This window comes from Hypanus sabinus, chromosome 19 (genome assembly GCF_030144855.1).
Source record: "Hypanus sabinus isolate sHypSab1 chromosome 19, sHypSab1.hap1, whole genome shotgun sequence".
In the NCBI taxonomy this organism is placed as follows: Eukaryota; Metazoa; Chordata; class Chondrichthyes; order Myliobatiformes; family Dasyatidae; genus Hypanus; species Hypanus sabinus.
This window is the reverse complement of record NC_082724.1, coordinates 34,473,384-34,496,180: the sequence shown is the minus strand read 5'-3', so window position 1 is coordinate 34,496,180 and position 22,797 is coordinate 34,473,384. Positions and strand designations below refer to the sequence as shown.

Sequence of the window (22,797 nt, the reverse complement as noted above, 5' to 3'; positions counted from 1 at the left end):
CCCTGAACAGATTAGATATGGTAAAGTTATTTCCCATGGTAGGGGATTCTAGGACAAGAGAGCATGACTTCAGGATTGAGGGACGTCTATTTAGAAATGAGATGCGGAGAAATTACTTTAGTCAGAGGGTGATAAATCTCTGGAATTTGAGTGGCTGTGGAGGCCAAGTCATTGGGTGTATTTAAGGCAGAGATAGGTTCTTGATTAGCTAGGGCATCAAAGGGTATATGGTGAAGGCAGGGCAGTGGGGATAACTGGAAGAATTGGATCAGCCCATGATTGAATGGTGGAGCAGACTCGATGGGCTGAATGGCCTACTTCTGCTCCTATATCCTTATGATCTTATGATTAGAGAGGGATTTAAATTAGATTAGAGAAACTACAAAGAGAGGTTGGACAGGCTTGGAATACTTTCTCTGGAAGCTGAAGGGAGACCTAATTGAAGTTTATGAAATTATCTGTGAAAAATACTTCTGCAGTGTAGAAATGTCAATACTAGGTAGGTGGCATAGCTTTAAGGTGTGGGGGGAGGGGAAGTTTAATGGAAGGAGAAGGTAAATTTCTTTCATAAAGAATGGTAGGTGTCTGGAAGAGGGCTGAAGGGAAGGTGGTGGTGTGTACACAACAGGGGCATTTAAGATGCATTTTGATGGACAGTTGAATGTGAAGGGTATGGACGGATTCAAATCACATAGGATTGGTTTCATTTGGTTCCACTGTCGACACAGGTGTCGTGGGCCAGAGGATGCGTCCCATTTTCTCCTATTCTTCTGGGGGCTCGAGAGGAGGAAATCTGTTCGACCGTGCCAATGAGGATATAACGCTGGCCAATGTCACTGTGGATCAGGTAGTCGAACTACTGAGAAAACAAGAGTTTTTTTTTTGTTATTTGTCAGCTCGTTTCGGGTCGTATAAATGGCAAACTAGAACACACAAGACGGTGCTGCTAAATGAATCGAGAATGCTGGGAGAACTCGACTGGAAAAGCAACATCTGCGGAGGCGAAAGTCAACTTTCGGCTCGACACCCTGCGTTAGGACATTTTTACCTCCACAGCCGCTAGCCGACCAGTCGAGTTCTTCCACCTGCAAATGGTTATTTTTTTTTTGTTTGATTTTTGTTTGCTCGGTGAACTGGGAATCATGAAACGATTTGAGGAAAGGGCAGCTCTGCCAGCTCATACCCGGGCACATCCCGAGCCCTGTTCGGGTGCCCCTGCAGGTGTGTGCCAACACCGGCGTCCGAAGTCCAGATTCGTATCGGCTGTATAGAACAGTGCGAGATCTCAGCTGGGTCGACGCGACCCGAAGTTAATGTCAAAAATGAGGACCTCCACAATATAGTAATGTGGTTTGAGAGGCACAGAGTACGTATGAAAGAGGGACCGAATTCCAATCGATGGCGAAAAATATCGTGGACGGTCTGAAGTTGGGTAACTGTGGCCGCTAGGTGGCGCTTGAAGACTGTACAATGGGTTTCCAGCTGAGCCCTAAACGTGAGGAAATTTGGTTTTCAGCAAATTATTTTCAATTCGGTTGCAGACTGCAAGAAATTATTGACTGCTCGCTGAGTTTTACCAACCTTGCAATTAGATTTAGCTAGCTATTAGTTAAATGGGGATAAGGCGAGGCTAAAGAAAAAAAAGTTTTGTAATTACCTAAAGCAGACATGATTTCTGCTTGTGTGCATAAATATACTTCCCTTTCTGTGAATCTCCAGTACGTTTACTTCAATCGCTCATTCAACAGGCTCATTATGATGGGGCTCTGAGCAAAGTGACAGAAGTTCTTTCGATGAGAAGAAACAGCGTTCCAGCGACACGCGCAAAATGCTGCAGGAGGCCTGGAGGTCAGTCACGGAGGAAAATGACACAGCCGGCATTTCGTGCTAAACCCTTAATCGGACTGGAAAGAAAGAGGCAGACTCCAGAATATAAAAAAAAAGGTAGGGGAGGGGGAGGAGTTGGTGCTGGCAGGTGAAAGGTGAATGCAGGTGAGGGAGGGAAGGTAAATTGGTGGAAGGCGGAGCGGGGATGGTGCGAGAAGCTGGCAGGTGATAGGTGGAAGAGGCAAGGGCTGAAAAAGATGGAATCAGATGGATCTGATCATACAGAAAAGGAAGGCGGTGAAGAACCAAAGGGAAGAAGGTGTGGGTAATGGGCACGTAGTGAGGATGGGGAAGGGAAAAGGGGGTCAGAGGGATGAGGATAAACAAAAGGAGGAAGAGAGGAGAGTAGTACCAGAAATTAGAGTGACCAATGTCCATGTTGTTCTGTTGGAGACGACTAAAATGGGACATGAGGTGTTATAAAGTCAGAGACCACCACAGCAGTAACAGGTCCTTCAGCTCAGCTAGTCCATGGTGAGTTATTATTCTGCCTAGTCCCATTGACCTGACCCAGATCATATCCCTACGTACCCTTCCCATCCATGTACCTATCCAAATTTCTGTTAAATGTTGAAATCAAACCCACATCCACCACTTGTGCTAACAGCTCTCTTTACCACCCTATCTACCCGTGGCACCACTTTCAAAGAAATATGGATCTGTATTCCCAGATCCCTCTGTTCTGCCTCACTCCTCCTCCATGCCCTACTGCTCACCGCTTCAGTCCTACTCCGGTTTGACCTCACAAAGGTCAACACCTCACTCTTGTCTGCATTCAATTCCATCTGCCATTTTTTGATACTGCAAGTTTTGATAGCCTTCCTCGATAGCTACTACACCCCCAGTGTTGGTGTCATCTGTAAATTTACTGATGCAGTTTACTACAATATCATTTAGTTTATTGATGCAGATTGCAAACAGCAATGGTCCCAGCACTGATCCCTAGTCATAGGCCTTTTGTTTCACTTCTGTAGACACAGTGTCTGGCTCCTGAATAAATACGGATGAAAGTATCTTCCCGATATCTTTTGGTTGCATGCATGGATGACCACTCTGATCTTCATGAGGACTAATTTTGCCCCTTGCTGACCTTTTGTTCTTAATACCCATAGAAGCCCTTGGGATTCTCCTTGATCTTGTCTGATAGAGCAATTCCATGTCTTCTTTTAACCTCCCTAATTTCCTTAAATATTCTCTTGCATTTTAAAATATTCCTCAAGTACCTCATTTGCTCCTTGCCACCTGTACCTGCTCTGCACCTCCTTCTTCTTTTTAACCAGGGCTTCAATATCTCTCAAAAGCCAATGTTCTCCAAACTTCTTGTCCTTGTCTTTTATTCTGACAAGAATTTACAAACTCTGTACTCTCAAAATTTCACTTTTGGAAGCTTCCCACTTGCCGAGTAGAGCTTTTTCAGAAAACAACTTGTCCCAATCCACACTTTCCAGATTCTTTCTGATACCATCAAAATTGACCATTCTGCAATTTAGATTCTCAGACCTGAGAACCAGACTCATCCTTCTCCATAATTATCTTGAAACCAACGAGACTATGGTCGCTAAGTGCAAAGTGTTCCCCTACACACACTCCTGCCACTTGCCCTGTCTGATTCCCTAATAGAAGTATTGCACGCTCTCCATTTAGAACCTCTGCTATATTGATGAAGGAAACTTTCCTGAACACATTTAACAAACTCTATCCCATCCAGCCCTTTTATGTTATGGAATCCCCAGTCAATGTGTGGAAAGATAAAACAGCCTTCTTTTACATCTTGTGTATCTTGAAACATACTGAAATTAGTCTACAGATTTGCTCTTCTAAATTCTGCTGATTATTCAGTGATCTATAACATAATCCCATTAATGTGGTCATCCCTTTCTTATTCCTCAGTTTCACTCATTTAGCCTCAGTAGTTCAATGCTGTTCTTCTAAACTGTGCCTAGCCTCAGTATGGCAGTAGAGGAGACCATGGATAGATGCTTTAGCTGGGGAATGGGAGCTGGAGTTAAAAGTGCTGGCCACCTAGAGATCCTGGCTGTTACGGCAGACAGAGTGAAGGTGCCACATTACTGCTTCTCTTTCCCCTTGGCCAACCCCATGACCTGCCAGCCCGTTTCTAACATTATCTCTCAATGCTCAACCCATCTAGTTCGCGCTGAACAAGTTGGACATATTTTTCGACGCTGAAGGATCAGCTTCATATTTCTTCTTGACCCATACAAAGTAACTCTGCTGGGCAGCTGGAGGGGGATCATCCAAAGGCTTAACCTGCGAAATATCACCGCCAGACACAGGCACTCATATTGGGCAGCGCCGAAACAGATGTTTTCTTCATTGGAGAAGCAACAATAATTTTCTTTGTGTGCCCCCTTATCAGTTTAATTGCAGGCACAGCCGACGTAAAAGAATATAATGCACAGCATAAAGGATAAACCCGTGGGCAGGCCAGCTTCGCGCTTGATCCTTCGCCCTGATCCATTACTGGTCAGAACTCCAATAGCTCGCTAATTTGCTTTTTGTACAGAGGAAGAGGTTGGCACCTGGACTAATTCATCAAGACATCAAATCACTTGGTGAAGAGTGAGGATTAACCAAGGCATTGTTCATAATTCTCCAGCGAGAGATCAAAGCAGAAATTAGTGCTGGGAGATAAAACAGAGCCGCGTCTGGATACTTGACTATGGGCGTGTTTGCGCCACAGCCTACAGGGCTGTGTTGCATTTCTACTGTGAGATAAGCGGGTTAGCCCCCTGTATAACAGGTATTTCTACAAGAAGACCAGTTTAGAACTAATGAATCTCGATTATGAAGTATCACATACGGGCACGTTTGTAATTTGTTAAGGCTACAAGCCAACGAAACTAAGTGTGATCATGGTGGTGCTGGGAATCCGATGTGCCAGGACTGCAAATCTCTGACAAATTCACTGAAACATTCTCTCTTCAAAGGCGACCCTTTCCCACCCCGCCTCCCCTGTACACGATCGCACCAGTTCCCGCCTGTCCAGTTCCGCAGCGCGCTTTCAAGTACCAGGAGCTACCTAAACACAAGGTATGATTGCAACTTCCATTTTTGCGTCGACGATTACAACTCCTTCACTAGAAATCAAACTAAACAAAAATAACTCGATCACTTTTTAACTTATAATTTTTTTTAAAGCCGGAAAACATCAGCTCCCCGCATCAGTACGGTCCACAAACACCCAATTCTGGTCTCTGAGATCTGAGAGTGAAGACTGGTACGGCAGCTGCAACCTCCTCAGTCATTCGTTCTGTTTGACAGCTGGGGATGGGATCTATAAATCTCTTCCTAACTGGTTCTTTCCTCCTCCAAGTACCCGAGTTAACTGTAGAATTGTAATTTCGTTCGCCGCCTGTGCTGAGCCGGACTCACTGCATTGGTCTCACTGATCCGTGTACAACTTACTCAGCTCAGTGATCAGACCCAGTTGTATGGTTATTACTCACTACCTGAATAGAAACGTAAAATGCTAGAATTCCCCAGTGGCCCCGATATCTGGTTAAAAAAAACTCATCATGAAATGTTAACTGTTTCTCTCCCCATGGACATTGTCTGATCTGCTTAGTTCCAGCATTTTCTCTGTTTAATTCACATCTCCAACATATGCCGTTTATTCTGTGTGTTTTTAAAAAAAAACAATTTGCTCGATGATAACCGTACATTGTTATTCATTTTAAATAGGGTTGGGGAGGTAGGGTCAGTGGTGTAGCAGTTCTAGAAAGAAGCTGAGAACCCTAATACCCTCCTGGTGGGGAATGGAGGTGTAAGAGGTACTGGATGCCCAAGGTGAAGACGAGGCAGTGGCAGCCAGGGAACTGGAGATTGTTAAAATGATTGTTAAAAAGGCACACTAGATGCCCAGATGTCGGTAGGAAGGGAGTGGATACGGTGGGTGGAGGGCAAGACAGATGGTGGGGTATGTTCAGTGGGCTAAGAACAGGCAGAAATGATGAGCCTACAAGGGCAGTCACCATTGTGCATATTGGGGGGGAGATAGAAACCGGCAGTACAGAGCTGCTACAGAATGGGGCCAGACACAGATTAGGCTGGACTGGGCAGAATGTAGGAAGGAACATCTTGAAGGGCGAGGTGTGCTGCCAATATGCCCAAAAAGCAGTGGGGGTCATGTTTACTATAGCAGAGAAGGGACAGATCTTTAAACTGCTATCAAAATATATTTTAAAAAAAAAGCTTTGACGTCCAATTGATTACTGTACATGTTTTTAGTTGTGTCTGACTGACAGCTGCCGGACAGACCATGCTTGAGTGTCAGGTATGTTTTGGGGGTGGGGGGAGAAATGGTGTTATGACACAAATGGAATCCTTCAAGAGGAACACAACCTTATCATGGTTCGGAGGCTTTCGTGCTCAGTGACCCAGAGAGCTATGTTGGCTGGAGTCAGGGCTTTATGTTTTGACTCTTGGTAAGGTCATCCATGCCAAACAGGTCAAAGAGTAGAGGCCAGATAAAGAGTAGTCCACATGTGCTCCTGGATGGGGAATTCATCTCAGGGCTAGCAACCTTGACTGGTCATAAAAACACTGTTACCAAAACAGCAATGAAGAATCCTTCTACATTCCAGTGCGATGGTATTCCAGAGTCTCTACCCAGGACTTGCATGACTGACAGTAGTGAACACTGAGAGGAAGTTGCCAAGACGGTGAAGCAAGCCCTGAACAGCACCAGAGACGGAGGACCTTCATTGCGGCCCTAAACGCCAGCAGCGTAATGGGCAGTAAGTAAGTAAGTACACAAATGGAAGGGCTGCTGCAGAAAGACACTGAGGTTCACTGCCAAAAAATCCATCATGTCATGTGAATCTTTTAACACTACACACAGTATAGGGCCAGATTGTCGCAAGACATCAGGGCTCACTGAAAAAAAAAGAGTCCAAATTAGGGGTAGGGACAGTGATGAGGGGAGCAGGAGGACAGGGACTGTAAATGTAGAGATGGGGGAAGAGCCAGCAGTGGGTGTTCAGATTGGAATGTTCTGCAGTTGGAAACCAAGGACAGAGATCTGAGGTCTGTGGGTCCCAAAAACAAGGGCTCGTGATCTTTGAGGTCGGTGGGTCTGAGGTCAGAGGTCTGACATCAGCGAGTACTAGGACTGGAGGTGCAAAACTTGTTGGCTGCTTCTGAAGGGTGAGGGCCTTGATCGGTGAGTCCGGGGTCGAAGCCCGGTAATCAAAGCCTCGAGACCAGCGAGTATGGAGGTCAGAGACGCAATGCCTGCTACTCTAGGGTCACGATTTGGAGGTCCGAGGCCCAGAGGTGGACTGTCCTGTGGTTGAAGGCCCCATCTCTGTGTGTTTGGCGGAAAAGGGGTGCTGTTGCTTTGCTGAGCATTGTGGGTACCAGAATGGTGATGACTCTTGTGGGCTGCCCCCAGCACCTCTTCATATTGCAAATGCAAAATATGTATTTCACTGTATGTCTCAATGCACATGAGATTAATAAATAAGAAATAAAAAATAAGTAAGGAGTAACTAACACCAGCCATTTGTCATGGGGAGTGCTGGCAGTCAGAACCCTGGATTCATTTAAAATTTGTTATGTCGTCACCCCAATCAAGGGCTCAACATTGAACTACATCACAATCTTCTTACCAGTTGGCAATGTTTTGCAATAACCCAAAGGAACCCAGACATTGTGTGGAGCGGACGGTGTGAGTTTCTAAACCCTGTGGGAGCAAAGGATGTTGTGAGTGAGGGTGGAACACCACGGATGGAGTGTGAGACAGTTGGACACGTGGGAGATCCAGAGTTCCGGGGTGAGTGCGGGCTGCACGGATGCAGACACACACAGTCCTGAGACACCAGGCCAGGTTGTTTGACTCCAAACAACTGGATTTATTGATCATTACAAAATGTCTCTCTGGTGCTTCCTGCTCCGTTCCCTCTGTTTTCCAGGATACAATAGAGTCTTTTAAGAAAGCTTAGGAAAATAGAATGCTATGCAGTAGGGAAATTCTAGTCAGCTTCTCGAGTAGATTACATGGTCGACACAACATTGTGGGCCTGTAATGTGCTGTAGATTTTCTATGCCTTGTGTTCCCCTTTTCCTAACTATGATTAGGAAAATCATGCCCTTTCCACTCTCAGTTCTCAAAAGAGACCCATATCAGAATCGGGTTTATTGTCACTCATATATATTGTTTTTTTTCGGCAGCAGTACAGTGTAATACATAAAATTACTACAGTACTGACAAAAGTTTTAGGCACCCTACCTACAGTATATATATGTGCTCAAGCGTTTTACACAGTACTGTATACATACTGTATATCTATATATGCAAACACACATACATGAGTATCTATAAATATAATAGCACAGACAAACAAAACCCAAAACAGTGCCTCGAAACTTATTATATTTTTGTTCTTGGGAACTTACTTCAGTTTATTAGTTTGTAAGACATTACCTAGAGCAGAGAACAGTAGAACGTTATTGTGGTAGATTCGATTAAAGTAGATTATTACACTACAGTGGAAGTAGAATAGGAATAATTTAAAAGAATTTCAATGAATTGCAGCCTTTTTTTTTGCATTCCTGAAGGATAACTAGGGCCTATTGCGATTTGACGAGTTACCCTCAAAAACGGTAGGCTGGAGAAGGTGGAGGGAAAAGGGGTTTGTAAGGGGTCCTGCCGATGCGTTTCTATGTTGATTTCACAGGAGACAGAAGGGACTACAGTTCTGGAATCTCGAGGGTATGTCAGAGAGCTGGAGGAGCGGCAGGAGCCAGCAGCATCAGTGGAGGCAAAGTGATGGTCGCAACCTGGCATCGGGACTCACCTGACGCAATGTCACCACCGATGCTGCGCGACCCGCTGAGTTACTCTAGCGAGCTGTCCGTTTATTTCTTTTCGGGCGTAGCTTCATTATCAAACCACATGTTTACTTTTGCTGCCCGTATTGATACTGCGTCCACGCCGTTTGAGAGCTTGTTGGCTCCCTCTCGGACCATTTATCCGCATATTTCTGCGCATTTCTGGAGTTCTATTCCCACACAAGACTGAGCGGGCGGAGACGGTTTTGTAAAGTAACTTTGTGCAATGTCCGTCACACTTGGTCAGGGCACAATAGTGCGAATGACTGAGAGGAATGAGCCAGCACAACGGCCACTGTTCTATAGAAACGTGGACATTGTCCCGGCAGTAGTTCGCCGCTCTGCTAAGAGGGCGACGCTGCATTCATTTGCAAATCCAGTCTCCTCATAGACAACAGGAAGCACACACATGCATCAATAAACCCGCGCACAAATGCGTTTTCCGGGAAGCTAGTTTGGGAGTTTAGATTTATGGCGATTCTTAATAGATAAACTCCGCAGTGATGGCCAATGAAAACACTAGATAAAGAATGATAAATATTTAATTAGCTGAAAGCCTCGGGAGTTACACAGGGTTTACTGCGGCGCAAGATAAACTACTTGCGGACTCCGTTTTGATAAAAGGGACAATTCTTATTTGAGAAAAAGATCAGGGACTTTACCGTAACTTTATCCACGAGAGGACATAAAATTAATTCCACCCACTCTGTTGTACCGCTTCATCTTCCTGAACTGGGTATAGTTTCGAAATAATGTCTCTTATACTATTTGCCCAGAGGGGATCCATATTTTGAATCAGTAACGTACACGTTACGCAGTGCATCATTGCCCTCTACAGTGGGGAACATTTTATCCAGAACTCAACGCAAAGCCTAGTCTGAAAACGTGGAGTAAATTACTCACTGAGTACCAGTCGATGATTACAAACGTGTTTGTCCTCAGTTCTGCTGTCCCCAATACCACTTTGTCAATTATTCATAATGCAGTCAAATCCGATCACTGTATCACCTTGTCAGTCACTCACCGACGCCATCCTGTCGATTAATCACGAATACGATATTGTGGGTTATTAATGAATTGACTGTCACTAAGACTGAATGTCAATCCATGTCTAATCTTCACTGACCAATGCTGTAATGCTGGCCTTTAACACTACACCGTCTTCAAGTACTATTACATTCGTAGCAATTCTTAACGTCGCATTAGCCTACACCATGGGCACCAGCCTCCCTATTATCCAGGACATCTTCAAGGAGTGATGCCTCAAAAAGGCGGCATCTGTAGCGGTGTGCAGAGGCTCCAAAGCCCTGTGCTCGCAAACCCCCGTAGGCTATCTAATTGTGAGTCGGTTCGGATGTGCCAGGAAATGGGTCGCCACACATCCATCATTAAGGACCCCCATCACCCAGGTAATGCCTTGTCCTCATTTGGCAGCATCGGGAGGGAGGTACACCCTCAACGATTCAGGAAAGCTTCTTCCCTTCCACCATCCGATTTCTGGTTGGACATTGAACCAATGAACACTACCTCACTACATTTAATTTTTATTTTTGCACTACTTATTTAATTTAACTTCTTAATATATATTAATGATGGATATATCTATATATACTTACTATAGTTCACGGTCCCACCCCTCCAAAATCTATTGCATTGTACTGCTGCCGCAAAGACAACACACTTGACGACACATTCCGTTAATATTAAACTTGATTCGGATTCTGATGTTGCCTGGCCGGCTATTTGTGCCACATTGCTGTTAACACTGCCGCAAAATTGGCATTTTCTCAATGCATTGTCAACCAAACATTCTTATTTAGTGACTCATCTTGAATTGTTAATTAAATCCCTTATAGTGCTAAAACTAATATGCTTTTCTTAATCAGGCGTGCAGTTTTTTTGAATGTCAACGAACAAAACAGTATCGAAGGAAGATTTAAAAACATCAGCCTTTCCGTTTGTATTTATTGATTTGTATTTATTGACAGCCAGTCATACCACGTTGAGGCAACTCTTCATTAATTGCTAGATTTGATCATGTTAATCCATTATTAGCCCTAAATTTCTGTAATTTGATTACCCCCCAACACTAAGTAAAAGTAAGCTGTGTGGAATGCAACCTTTTGTATATTCGCTTTATTATTTCAGATTTCACTCTGAATCGCATGGGAAAGTAGTCAGGAATAGTCCTTGGGAAGGCTGGGTCTTGGTTGGTGTATAATTCTGGAGAGATGCAGAAAGGGTTAATTCTATCCATGGCGCGCGCAGAGCCGGTGATACGTGACAGAACCCGTTCGCAATCGAGGCCGCAATGAAAGAATGACATGGTTTTAGGAATTTCCGTGGGAAATGCACTCGTAGCTGAAGTCTGATCTTCGGTGCCCTTGTTTCAGGTCTTTATAAATACGACATCTTGCAGTTCCGCTTAACATTCACCAGTAAACGAAACCCACCCGTAGTCAGGAGGTTGACCAACACCTTCTCGGTCAAGTTGCTTTCAGGAGCCCTTCATAACAGAAAGATCGGTGCATTGGCAAAGCTTGGAGGCTTGCAAAGCCACTTGTTCATGACCGGGACAGCGAGCTACGGTTTCCGACACTCATTTTAGACAAAATTAAATCTAATACATTTAAAATGTTTGCATTCAATGAAGTCAGTAGGCTCGCACGCATAGGTTACCCAGATGAGCTTTGAACGGGTCCACAGCCAGTTTCAAGCTCAACGCATTACTAGGGCGCATTTGAGGCGGAATCTGTCCAAACCGGACGGGTCGGGGGAAAGATCCCCACAGACATCAGACAGAAGTGTTCTGGACCGCTCCAAGCCCTTACACATCTGCGGTCCGGATTGCAGCCCAGGTAACTTGGTGTTACACAGAATGCATGAAATCTCTGCCGGTTACTTATAGCAAGGCGCTGTGTTTCTGAGTACCGACGGCGATACTCCGCAACAAGGATCTCACAACTTAAAGAATCCTCGGGGGAAACCTCTGAAGATAATGCCGAATTAAGATTTCAGCACTAAGTGTAGCCCCTGCATCCTTCTGTTGGTCAGAGAGGTTAATGCAGCATAAGGTTGCGGGCGAGACTCCAGTGAGCTGAATCACGGCTAATCCTCCCGCGTTCTTTCTAACAAAAGCAGGGGAGCTGAAGCGGAGGAAACAGATGAACCCTGGTTTGTTCCTAACAGAAGAACGCAAACAAGTTAAAGGCGAAGGACTGTGGCCGCTGCCGGTGATAGCGGAGGTGGATGTGGAGAGGGTTGGGGAGAAATAGGAACTCCTCCAGAGGGCGGTGTGGGCGGGGGCTGGTGGGGTGGGGGCGTGCCTGGAATTCGCGTCACTCGGGCGGGAATGGGAGCGGGTCTCTCCTTCACTGACTCGTGTCTAGAGGCGATGGCGGGGAGCGATGGCACCGCGTCCGCTGCGTTGCGAGTCTTCTGAAAGTGCCAAGGCAGAGCGGTGGACGCGGGCGGCGTCCAGGGGGATCCGCTGAGGAGGTGGCGGCGAGTGGGATAAAGGGAGTTCCGAGACACTCGCCGTTCTACAAAGAAACAACGCAACTGCAGCAACTTTTATCACTGCCGACCCCTGCCTAGGCGCCCACTTGACACCGGAGGGCTCAGCGATGGCTAAATGAGGCAGAAAAAGTCCTGCCTTGTCTTCGTGTGAGGTGGTGGAGGAGAGAGACCTTCCCCGGGCAGTGAGCGAAACAGCCCGCAGCCCTTCCGCGTTAAACCGAGCGCACAGTCCGCTCCCACCTCGATGCTCGACCTCACGCTTGTCTCACCCTCGGCGAGGTTGGCGCGGCTCGGTCCGGTGTGACCACCCCTCCACAGCTGGGTGTTTCCATTCGATGGGATGTGTTTGAGGATTTGCTCAGCTACGGACAGCTCACAACCGGCAGAGACCCGCCTTCGATTCGCCAAGGTGAGGGAGATAAAGGTCGGAAGTTTCCCGCTTGAACTTTTCAAGTCCGTTGCAGTTGGGTTTGAGGGCGGGATTGTTACCCGGTGACCCGCCCGTGTTCCAAAAGAAAAGTTGAGGCGACGCAGCGGAAGAGCCAACCACGCAGCGATCGTGTAAATTAGCCTGAATGACACAGGGGGTGGAGGAACGCTAGGAGGTATCTCGCTTACACCATCCCCATTTTAAGAGCAAGTTTCTATATTTCCCAATTGTTGCTACCAAGTCAGTTAATTTTTGGAGAAATTAATGTTCCCTAGTGAGCGCTGTTCGAACATGTTTAACTATGTCTCCACGTTGCACTGTGCCCATATGTGCCCGGGTGTTGGCATATGCATGCCAGTTTGCGAGGACCCTCCTGTAATTGCAAATCTGTTACGGAAATACTCCGTGGACCTGTATTTAATTCTCCCCCTACTTCATTACTTCCACAGATTTCTTTTTTTTTTGATGTGCGCCTGGTGCAGTTGATTTTCGGGACATTCTATCAAACTGCACTGGACCTGACTGCTTTTTTTTTCTGGCGCAGCTGAGGTGACATTTGACGAAGAACCCAGCTTGGCTGAGCCGGACTGGGAAATCCTCCTGTTCCGAGTGTGTGGAGAAAGCGCCGATTAGAGGTCACTTAGCCCAGCGGTCGGCAATGGACTAGCGGGGCCACTGCAACTCACACGTTGGAGCGCCACGCATATTCACACAAAGGCTGCTTCCGACGGGCACAACGCTTCTACCCTGTTCCTCGCTTGTGCCAAGCTGCAATTGGCACGATTGGGGAACGGGTTTGATGCCCCCACAAGCCAATGGGCGCTCTTCCCCGGAGCGGGATTGTCAGAGGCTTTGTGATGCTGTAATTTTCATTGACGGATGCGTTCCCCGCTCTTTCAGCACCAGAATTATCTTCAACCTTTAAGCTGTACTTTCTTACGGATTCTATCAACCGGCTTTTCTCTCTATTCGCTCGGCTTTCACTGCATCGGCGCTCCGCACAAGCTACCGCTTGTCTCTCTATCCTGCTAGTGTCTCTTCAATGTCTGATTTCCATTTATAAAGGTTGCACTATTCACACGACAACTCTCCGTGTCGGTTCCTACTCTAGGCATTTCACACAGGAGCCCCATTCCGCCTCAGCTTGTCCTCCTTTTCCCAGTTACACGCACACACCCCTGCATAAAACGTGTTTCTTATCCACTTAGCGTGCTCACTATGCCTGTTGTATGTCAAACTCCGCAAAACCTACCGGCAGACATTAATCGCTCTTTTTTTGTCGGGGTGGGTGGGGGGGGGGAGGGTGGTGGGAGGGGTCAACCAAATGGATTTACATCACTGGATTAAGCGGCTGAACCTCGGTTGTAACACTTGTGACCATTGTTGACCCAGCTTCCGAACGAGATGGAAACGGAGCCCTTTAAACCGCCTTAATTAAAGCCATGTCAGTGTTGTAAGGTTTCTCGGACTAGAATGGAATTGGCGGAGGGGGCTCGTTGTCTAATCAGGGCGAACGGGCCCTTTCCTCTGGGTGTTGGCGAAGCTTCTTCTAACAGCAGCTTGTCAGCGCTAACATCTTGAAAACGTCATATCTCGTTGTTCGTTGACCGGACCTTTCAAACGCTTCAGACAATTATAGTCCCACGCACTCAACCGTAGATACCGACATGAAGGTAGTTTGAGAGCGAGCGTGTCCCCCACAGGCAGAGCTGCAGACCAACAAAGTGGAACGTGCGCCCGCCACCTCCACAGCGCAGAAAGCGACAGGCTCACACATTTACATCACTTGCTTGCCTTGCTATGATTACCTTCAGACAACACCACTAGAGTTCCCGTGCGCCTTTTGTGACACATAGCGCACTCTTAGAAGTTGTAATCATATTTCCTGTAAAATGCATTGATAATAACGTATTAAGTACTTGATATATATTAATAAAATTATGGCTTTAGCTGAATAAAAGGCCATCGCGTGTTTAAAATTCTTGCCAGTATTGTAATTCCAACTTTCGGTGATCACTGCCACGGGTCGCGCAATCGCTCTGCCCCGAATACGGATGTTTCTTGGAAAAAGCGCTGGCAGGTAAAATCAATCAAGTAAAAAAAACTATCTAGTCTTAATCAGGTTGAGTGTCAAACTTTTCGGAGTGGGTATTGACGGTTTGGTGAAGGAGCTGGGTGGACCGGAAGGGAGTCGGGTTGCTCATTTGCTCGGCACTGGCTGTCTTCAACTACGGGACGTGACACCCAAAGCAATGCCAGCGCCGTCTAAAGAAAGAGAAGGGGCAGTATCTGTAATTACAGACCCCGGGAAGGTCGTCATAAAGTTATTCTGCCGCTAATTGCACTATTTCGTCCTTCACTGCCCATTGGTCCTCCTCCTAATCACAGAAACATGTAGCGTTCGTCACCGCTGATCACTCAGATCGACAGTACTCCATCAACCACTTAGACGACGGATCAATTCCCTGTCCACAGCGCAGGCTTCACAGAATGGCGAAGGATTTTGTCTTCAATAGAACTGATAAATTTATATTTTATTTTAAAAATCTTAAATTTATCCCAACTGTTTTATTCCTCTCCATAGATGCTGCCTGACCTGCTGAGTTCATGCCCAAAACGCACTGTGTGTGTGTGTGTGTGTGTGTGTGTGTGTGTGTGTGTGTGTGTGAGTGTGTGTGTGTGTGAGTGTGTGTGTGTGTGTGTGTGTGTGTGTGTGTGTGTGAGTGTGTGTGTGTGTGTGTGTGTGTGTGTGTGTGTGTGAGTGTGTGTGTGTGTGTGAGTGTGTGTGTGTGTGTGTGTGTGTGTGAGTGTGTGTGTGTGTGTGTGTGTGAGTGTGTGTGGGTGTGTGTGTGTGTGTGTGTGTGTGTGTGTGTGTGTGTGTGTGTGTGTGTGTGTGTGTGTGTGTGTTGCTCTGGATTTCCAGCATCTGCAGAATCTCTTCTGTTGATAATTGTTTCAGTTCACCGTGCAGCTAAGTGTCAATACAAAGCAATCGGCTATAAGCTTCTGGGTTAATGTTACTTGGTAATTTACTTTCCACCATCATCTACCTGTTGGGTTTCAGTAAACTGAAGCATTGTTGAAGGATGTTATCTGCATAATAGGCGTGGGGAGCAAATACCTTTTCAAATGCATTTTCTTCCGTTGCTTCCAGTAAAGAGCTAAATATTTGGCTGATCCGGTATTTAAAAACATTCCGTTTGCTCACTGTTTTCATATTCCTTTCTAGAGAATCCAATAAAACAAACTTAGGTCATGCATCGTAAAGCAGATAATCGTAATTCTATATGGAGCGTCTAAAATCACCGATAAAATTAATTAAAATATATCTGTCTACTGCAGAGTACACCATAAAATTTGAATACTTTTGTAGTCCAAACTTCCATCCTGTGAATTAATATTAGGAACTTCGTGCTGTTTAAGTGATTTTTTCATTGACCATTCTCTTGTTGCCGTGTAAATGTTTTCGGGTTGTGAGTGCAATTAGATCCACAAGAGGGAGACAATGCTACATCGGATAAAGGCTTAGCGCGAACATCAAAGAGAAACAGGAGCAGGTGGGCAGGTCGGCCATCGTGAAGGGGAGAAACAAAAGGGTTAACGTTTCAAGTCGAACAATTTTCGTCAGAAGGTTGATTTCTATAAAATTTTTCATTTGCATATTTTGACCCGTTCAAATTCATCAGTTCTACTTGCTGTCAGGGGTTAAACCAAAGATTTCGAAAGTATGGAGTTGACAATAGCTTTAAGGCTCGTGTTTGGGGGCTGGGAAGGGCGATGGTGGGGGCAGCAGGTGGCGTTGCTCATCTGCAAACGGTCAAATGGGAAGGAAACATCTAAAGTCCAGAAGCTCAAACTATCCTTGGTTTGACTTGTGAACGTTTCTCCAGATAGATGTGATTTTGGTTTCCATGTATTGCAAATACATCAGGAGAATAATATGCTTGGTAATCCTACAGCCTAATGTCAGAGTGAAGAAAACTCGCACTGATCCATGAAGCCTGAAACAATAATAATAAGCTAAGTAATAATCCTTTATCCCACCATGGCCTTGGTTATTCAAAGTGGCAATACTAATATTTTATACCACAGGACTATAACATCAAGCGGTGTTGTGTTGTACACTTAATGGCTGCTGAGGGTTTGACCCAGCTGAAGGCAGGAAGTCAGTAAGAGCTCTGAACATTAATGTTAGCACCATGCCCTTTAATGTTCAGAGGCTGGAAGAACACTGTTTCAAGTTCTAAGTTTATTGTGATCTGACAGCACATATATACTGTACAACCAAATGAAACAATACTCTTCCAGCCCCTTTACGACATGCAGCAGACAAAACAAAATATTACCGTAAATAAGTTAATAAAAGATAAATTCAAAAAGCATGCTGTATGCAGCACAGGTAAACAGTGGACAATACAGTAAACATTAATCAGCTTGTTGTCCTAGTGATGGTGGCGGGTACTCATCAGTCTCACAGCCTGAGGGAAGAAGTTGTCACCCGGTTCGCCAGTCCTCATCCCGATGGTTAAAGCCTCCTTCCTGACGGTAGCGGGTCAAACAGATTGTGGGATGGGTGGTAGGGATCCTCAACACTGCTTTGGGCCCTGAGTCTGCAACGCCGCTGGTAAATATCACAAATGACCCTGGTGATCCTCCAGGTTGTTTTTACTATCTTCTTTGCGATCTTGTGGTCTGATGCCATTGCAGCTTCGGTACCACATAATGATGTAGCCTCTCAGGACATTCTCGATGGTGGAGAAAGTTGTTTGAGTTGGGGCAGGGAGCCTTGCACCTTGCAAGCCTGCCTCTATCTCCTCAGAAAGTAAAGACGTTGCTGTGCCTTCTTGATTAGTGAGGAGATGTTGTGGGACCTGGTTAGATCATCTGTTATGTGGACATAAAGGAACTTCGTGCTCTTCATTCTCCCCATACCAGAGCTGTTGATGTACAGATGTGGTCATTCTGTGCCTTCCTGGAATCCACAATCATCTCGTTTGTCTAGCTCGCATTGAGACTCAGGCTGTTGTTCTTGCACCAATTGACAAACCTCTCCAGCTGCCCTCTGTATGTCGACATCATTGAAAGCCAACCACAGTTGTATCATCAGCGAGCTTGATGATGCGGTTTGAGCAGAGTATGGCGGTACATTCCGAGAGACAGCAGCCTGAAGAACCCTCGGAGGGGCGTCAGTGCTCAGCGTGATGGAGCTTGAGATGCTGCTGCAGACTTTGACTGACTGGGGTCTCTCGGTCAGGAAGTCCAAGATCCAGTTACAGGGAGCGGTGTTGAGTCCCGTTGAGGACAGTTTACCCACTGAGGTATGATTGTGTTAAACACTGAGCTGAGGTTGATGAACAACATCCTGGCGTATGAGGCATTGTTTTCTAGGTGGGACAAGGTGGAGTGGAGGGCTGAGGCTATGGCATCATCTGGGAACCAGCTTGAGCAGCAGGAGAATAGGAAAAGGTCCAAAGTAGCTGAAGGTGGGATTTTATACAACCCTTTAACAGTTGCTCAAAGCACTTCATGATTGTTGAATTCAGTGCCACTGGGCAGTAATTGTTTGGGTCAGTTGCCATTGGGGAATGGAATGGTCATGGGTGCCTTGAAGCCTGCAGGGCCAGTGGACTATTTCAGAGAGAGATTAAAGATGTCCGCTAAGACCTCTGTTAGCTGGGCTGCACAGTCCCTCGGCCTCTGACCACGTATGTTGCTGGCCTCCTCTCCACCTTGGCTGCAGCTGGACAGGGTGCCTGTTTGTTCCTGGGGGGGGGGGGGGGAGGAGAGGGGGCTTTCCTTAATGTCACGTCATTCAGTCTGTCAAATTGTACTTCAGGAGGGTGGACTTCATTGACACGGAGGGTGGACTTGTAATTGGTGATGGTTTGTATACTTTGCCAAGTGTGCTGGGTTTCCCTGGTGTCACAAGGGTGTCAGTTGATTTTCTGTGCGTACTTAAGCTTTGCCTTGCTGGTGGTATGGGAGAACACAGCTCTTGCTGAGCTCAGAGTTGTCCTGTCCCCAATCTGGAGGCATCTCCCCGATCCCGAAGCAGTGCATGGCCCTCTGCAGTCAGCCATGGTTTCTGGTATGCCCAAGCAGTGTAGCGTTTAATCACCGTTACGTCCTCAATGCACTTTTCAATGTAGCCAGTCACCGATCATACATATTCATTCATGTTCATAGGTAGCCATCTTCCTGGATATGCTCTGGTCTGTGCTTTTGAAGCAGTTCTGCAGCGCTGAGGGGGGGCGAACTGGTTTGACTCGTTGGACCAGTGGTCTGTGTGCAGGGATTAGCAAAATGAATAAGTGGTCTGAGTATCCAGGGTGATGTGCGGTGGGGGGGGGGGGACAGCCTTGTGCGCTTCATGAGCATTGGCATAAACCAGGTCTAATATATTCTCTCCATTGGTTGTGAAGTTGACACGTTGGTAGAACTTGGCAGGACTGTTTTTAAGTTGTCATGATTGAAGACACCACCGGGACAGCAGATGGCGCCATAGATCTCCTGCAGTATTTCACCAGCACGGAGATCCGTATTTGCACGGAGGGGTGGGGTGATATAAACAGCAGTAATTATACTGGCAGTGAACTCCCTTGGTAAGTAGAGGCCACTTCACAGGAATATTGTTGGGCACAATTTGAGATCTAGCCACATGAAGAGGTACTTGGACAGATGGGCAAAGCTTGGCCAAAGGGGGAAAAATTACAAAGATATAGGAAGGGAATTCCAGGGTTCTTGTCTTAGGCATCTGAAAGCATATCTGTCCATTGTGGGACAATTTAAATCGAAGGGAAGGAATAGCTCAGAACTGGGGGTCCATAGATTTATCACAGAGTTGTCGGCCTGGAGGAGATTGCAGAGATAGGGAGCCAAGCATAAAACATATTTAGGAAAAATTTTAATCAGAGGAAAATTACGATCCAGGATGGTTGGTCTTTTAAGTAGTTACTTCAAATTTTGATTGCTTTTCAAACATAGGAAAATGATGTGCTTTAATTTCTTTTTTATATTTTATCACCCTAAGAACCAAAGCTGCATGGAGCTCATATAGGCATTGAATCAAGTTAAAATTGATTAATAATTCCAGATCAGCTTGTGACTCATGTTAATACAATTAATCTGAGTTAGTAATACAGTTAAATGCAGTGGATGTTATTGTACATTTTCTCAATGATTTCATGGGAAGACTATCAGGAGTCTCAGATCATTATAGGAAGGATTTGCTTCCTTTGATGTGAGTAAAATGACTGGGAAGTAAATGTATATCCTAGTTATCCTAATTGATTATATCACAGTAGTTGTAAAATCATTGATGGTCTAAAGTGAAATTCTAGAAATTGCCTGTTACCTACCACGTTCTTTATCAAAATTCTGGATGCAAATCCTAATGTTTGACTCATTTTCCATGGTTCCAGCATAAATTGAAATTGCTAGAATATGGGATTGATACATTATTTCAGGTGTTTTTATTACTTAATATTCCTATCGATTTAAGATTTTCTGATTCATTTTTTTTCTGTGAAGCAATAACTAATTTTACACTTAGATTTGTGTGGTGAAATAACCTCATCCAAGCCCTTTAACTATTGGGCGACAAATCTAACCTTCCTCTGGCTGGTCTCCCTGCATCGATGTGAGCATGTTCAACATTCTGGTGACCGCAGCCGAACCCACACCATGTTCAGTTTATTCATCATTTCATTGCTTGCCGACCTATATTGCTTTGAAAAGTTCCTGCTATGGTAACACCTCAGATTAGAAAAACTATCGTCTTTTTTTCCAGATATACTCATGGCCTCACCATCCATTTTTTAAATCATCTTTTTCAGCTCCTTAAAATTGTTCCTTTGTGTTAAAAGATTATGTAACTGATGATTGGTGATGAAACACGGGCACACCTTACCAGTACTCGATAAGTTGGCATATTCAAGTGTAGAATATGATCAAATCTAGTAATTTTAGATGTTAATATTAAATGTACAAGACTGGTTGATTGCTTAGCTTGTTAGGAGCAGAGCTCACAGGGATGAAGGAATTCTTCTTTGAGCTAAGTTTAGTGTTTTGGTATGAATGCTACTAAGGGTGTCAGCAAATTGTACAGAGAGCTTGATTGAGTCATAGTCATAGTCTTGCTTTTCTATTGTCTCAAAGATGTAAGAGTGACATGCTTGATAACTCACTGTGTCTCCGGGTCAAAGGCCTGCTGTATGGAACCACGCCTTGTACTGTACAGTAAGAATATTTTAGTGTAAGTCTATATTGTGGTGGTTCTCAAGGTTGTCATAACCAGAGGGGTGGTGGAAGCTGGGACAAGCTTCCACTCCCTGTTACTCCCAAAGGCGTGCATCTCAAGTATCCTCTGACAACCAAGTCCAGCTCCTGCCCTTCACCTGTGGCTTGGTTAGTAAGCCCTGCTGAACCATTTTTACTGATGCAAGAAAGGACAAATGCAGGTTACTCCTTAAAACTAGTCACTTCGGGCAGATGGGGCTCATCAACCACGGTTGGCTGCTCTTCTAGGAGAAGGAAAACAGTGATATCAAACCTTCGCTGCCTTGTGGCAATGCCCACGCATGGGGATGAGCAAATGCCAAGGGAAAAATCTAGAGCTGGAGTACTTAAGGAAGTGAGTTCAATGCTGATTGACAATTCTTGCGATATCACTGTATTGGTCACTGCTGTTCCTTTGGATTAATCAGCTGACAGAACCTTTAGACATTATACCTTTACCCTCCAAAGCGTTCACTTCAGATCTTTCCACTCATTACCACTTTACATTTAAGAGTCGTCTCTGAACTGATGTATTTTTTTCGTGCTGGATTTGGTAAATTAGCAAATTGGCACACTGGTTTATTATTGTCCCATGTACTGAGGTGCAATGAAAAATTTTGTTTTGCTTGTCATCCATAGAAATTGTTTCATTACATCAAGACAGTAGAAGGGATAACAAAATCAAATGCCGATTATAGCGTCATAGTTATAGAGAAAGTACAGTGCAGGTGCGGGTAGAATATAGCATGAAAGGCCATGATGAAGCAGGTTTGAGTTCACGAGTCTATCATACAAGACGTCAGTTCAGTAGTCTTATAACAGAGGGATAAAAGCTGCCCTTGACCCTGGTGGCACATGCTTCTGGGCTTTTGTATCTTCCACCCAATAGGAAGAGGGAGAAGGGAGAAGAGAGACCTGGGGTCTTTGGTTACGTTGGCTGCTTTGCTGAGGCAGTGAGAAGTGTAGATAAAATCAATGCAAGGAAGGGTAATTTTCATGAATTGCTTTACTTCTGTGCCATTCCTGCAGTCTAGGAATTCATTATTTGGTTTTAGCTGTGAAGTATTTTGAATAATTCCCCCTCCCCTATCATTCTCAAGGTCTGATGATTTTCTGTACATAAGATTTAGTACCACATTTGGCTCTGGATGGTGTAAAAAATCACATGCGGAAAAGAGCAGCAAGTAACAGATGAACAGTTGGGCTATACACCAGCCAGCAATTAGTAAATATTATCTAAAAGCTATCAATCATCCAGTTCAAAATCTACCAGGCAAAACGTGGGCAAACAGCAATGACTAATCTAAAGGTTAACCAATCCTGAAAAAGCTTCTCACCACATTTGTATATGACAATGGTAAGTTGTTTGCAATAAAGATAGAAATTACAAGCTTTTCAAAATATAATGAAGTTTATCTGCACAATAATAGTTGCATTTGGTGTTGTTTCTCATTGACTTGTAGCTTTTGAGTAACCTTCATGTTTATGCTGTTAGTAAACTTGCACTGACAATCGAGATTAAAGTGAGTTGCAATTTACAGTTGCAATATGCACCACTGTCTGTAACTTATAAAACATTTAGAATATCTAGATATTTACTAAGAAAATTGGCTCTTCCTGCTTGTAAAACCAGTTCCTTCTGAAAATAAATGAACGGAAACCAAAAATCTCAGATAAACCCACTTACAAGTAGTTGACCATCAATTCATCAGACCACTGATAGGAGGATTATTATTTTTTAAAAAAGAAAGTATCTTGAAATTTAAAAGTGTCCTGTCTTAGATACACTGAAGTCTTGTAAGTACAGATGGTAAGCACGTTTAGAGTACCAA

The 22,797-nt window shown here is 45.0% G+C and overlaps 1 protein-coding gene across 1 annotated transcript in view; it reads left to right on the top strand.

The window, feature by feature from the left end:
• The first annotated feature begins 12,499 nt into the window (after window positions 1–12,499).
• tafa4b (TAFA chemokine like family member 4b) overlaps window positions 12,500–22,797 on the top strand; it is a 312,792-nt gene continuing 302,494 nt past the window's right edge. Inside the window, exon 1 of the mRNA XM_059944865.1 lies at window positions 12,500–12,667. The gene's annotated coding sequence lies outside the window, so the exon portion shown is untranslated. The remainder of the gene's footprint in view (window positions 12,668–22,797) is intronic.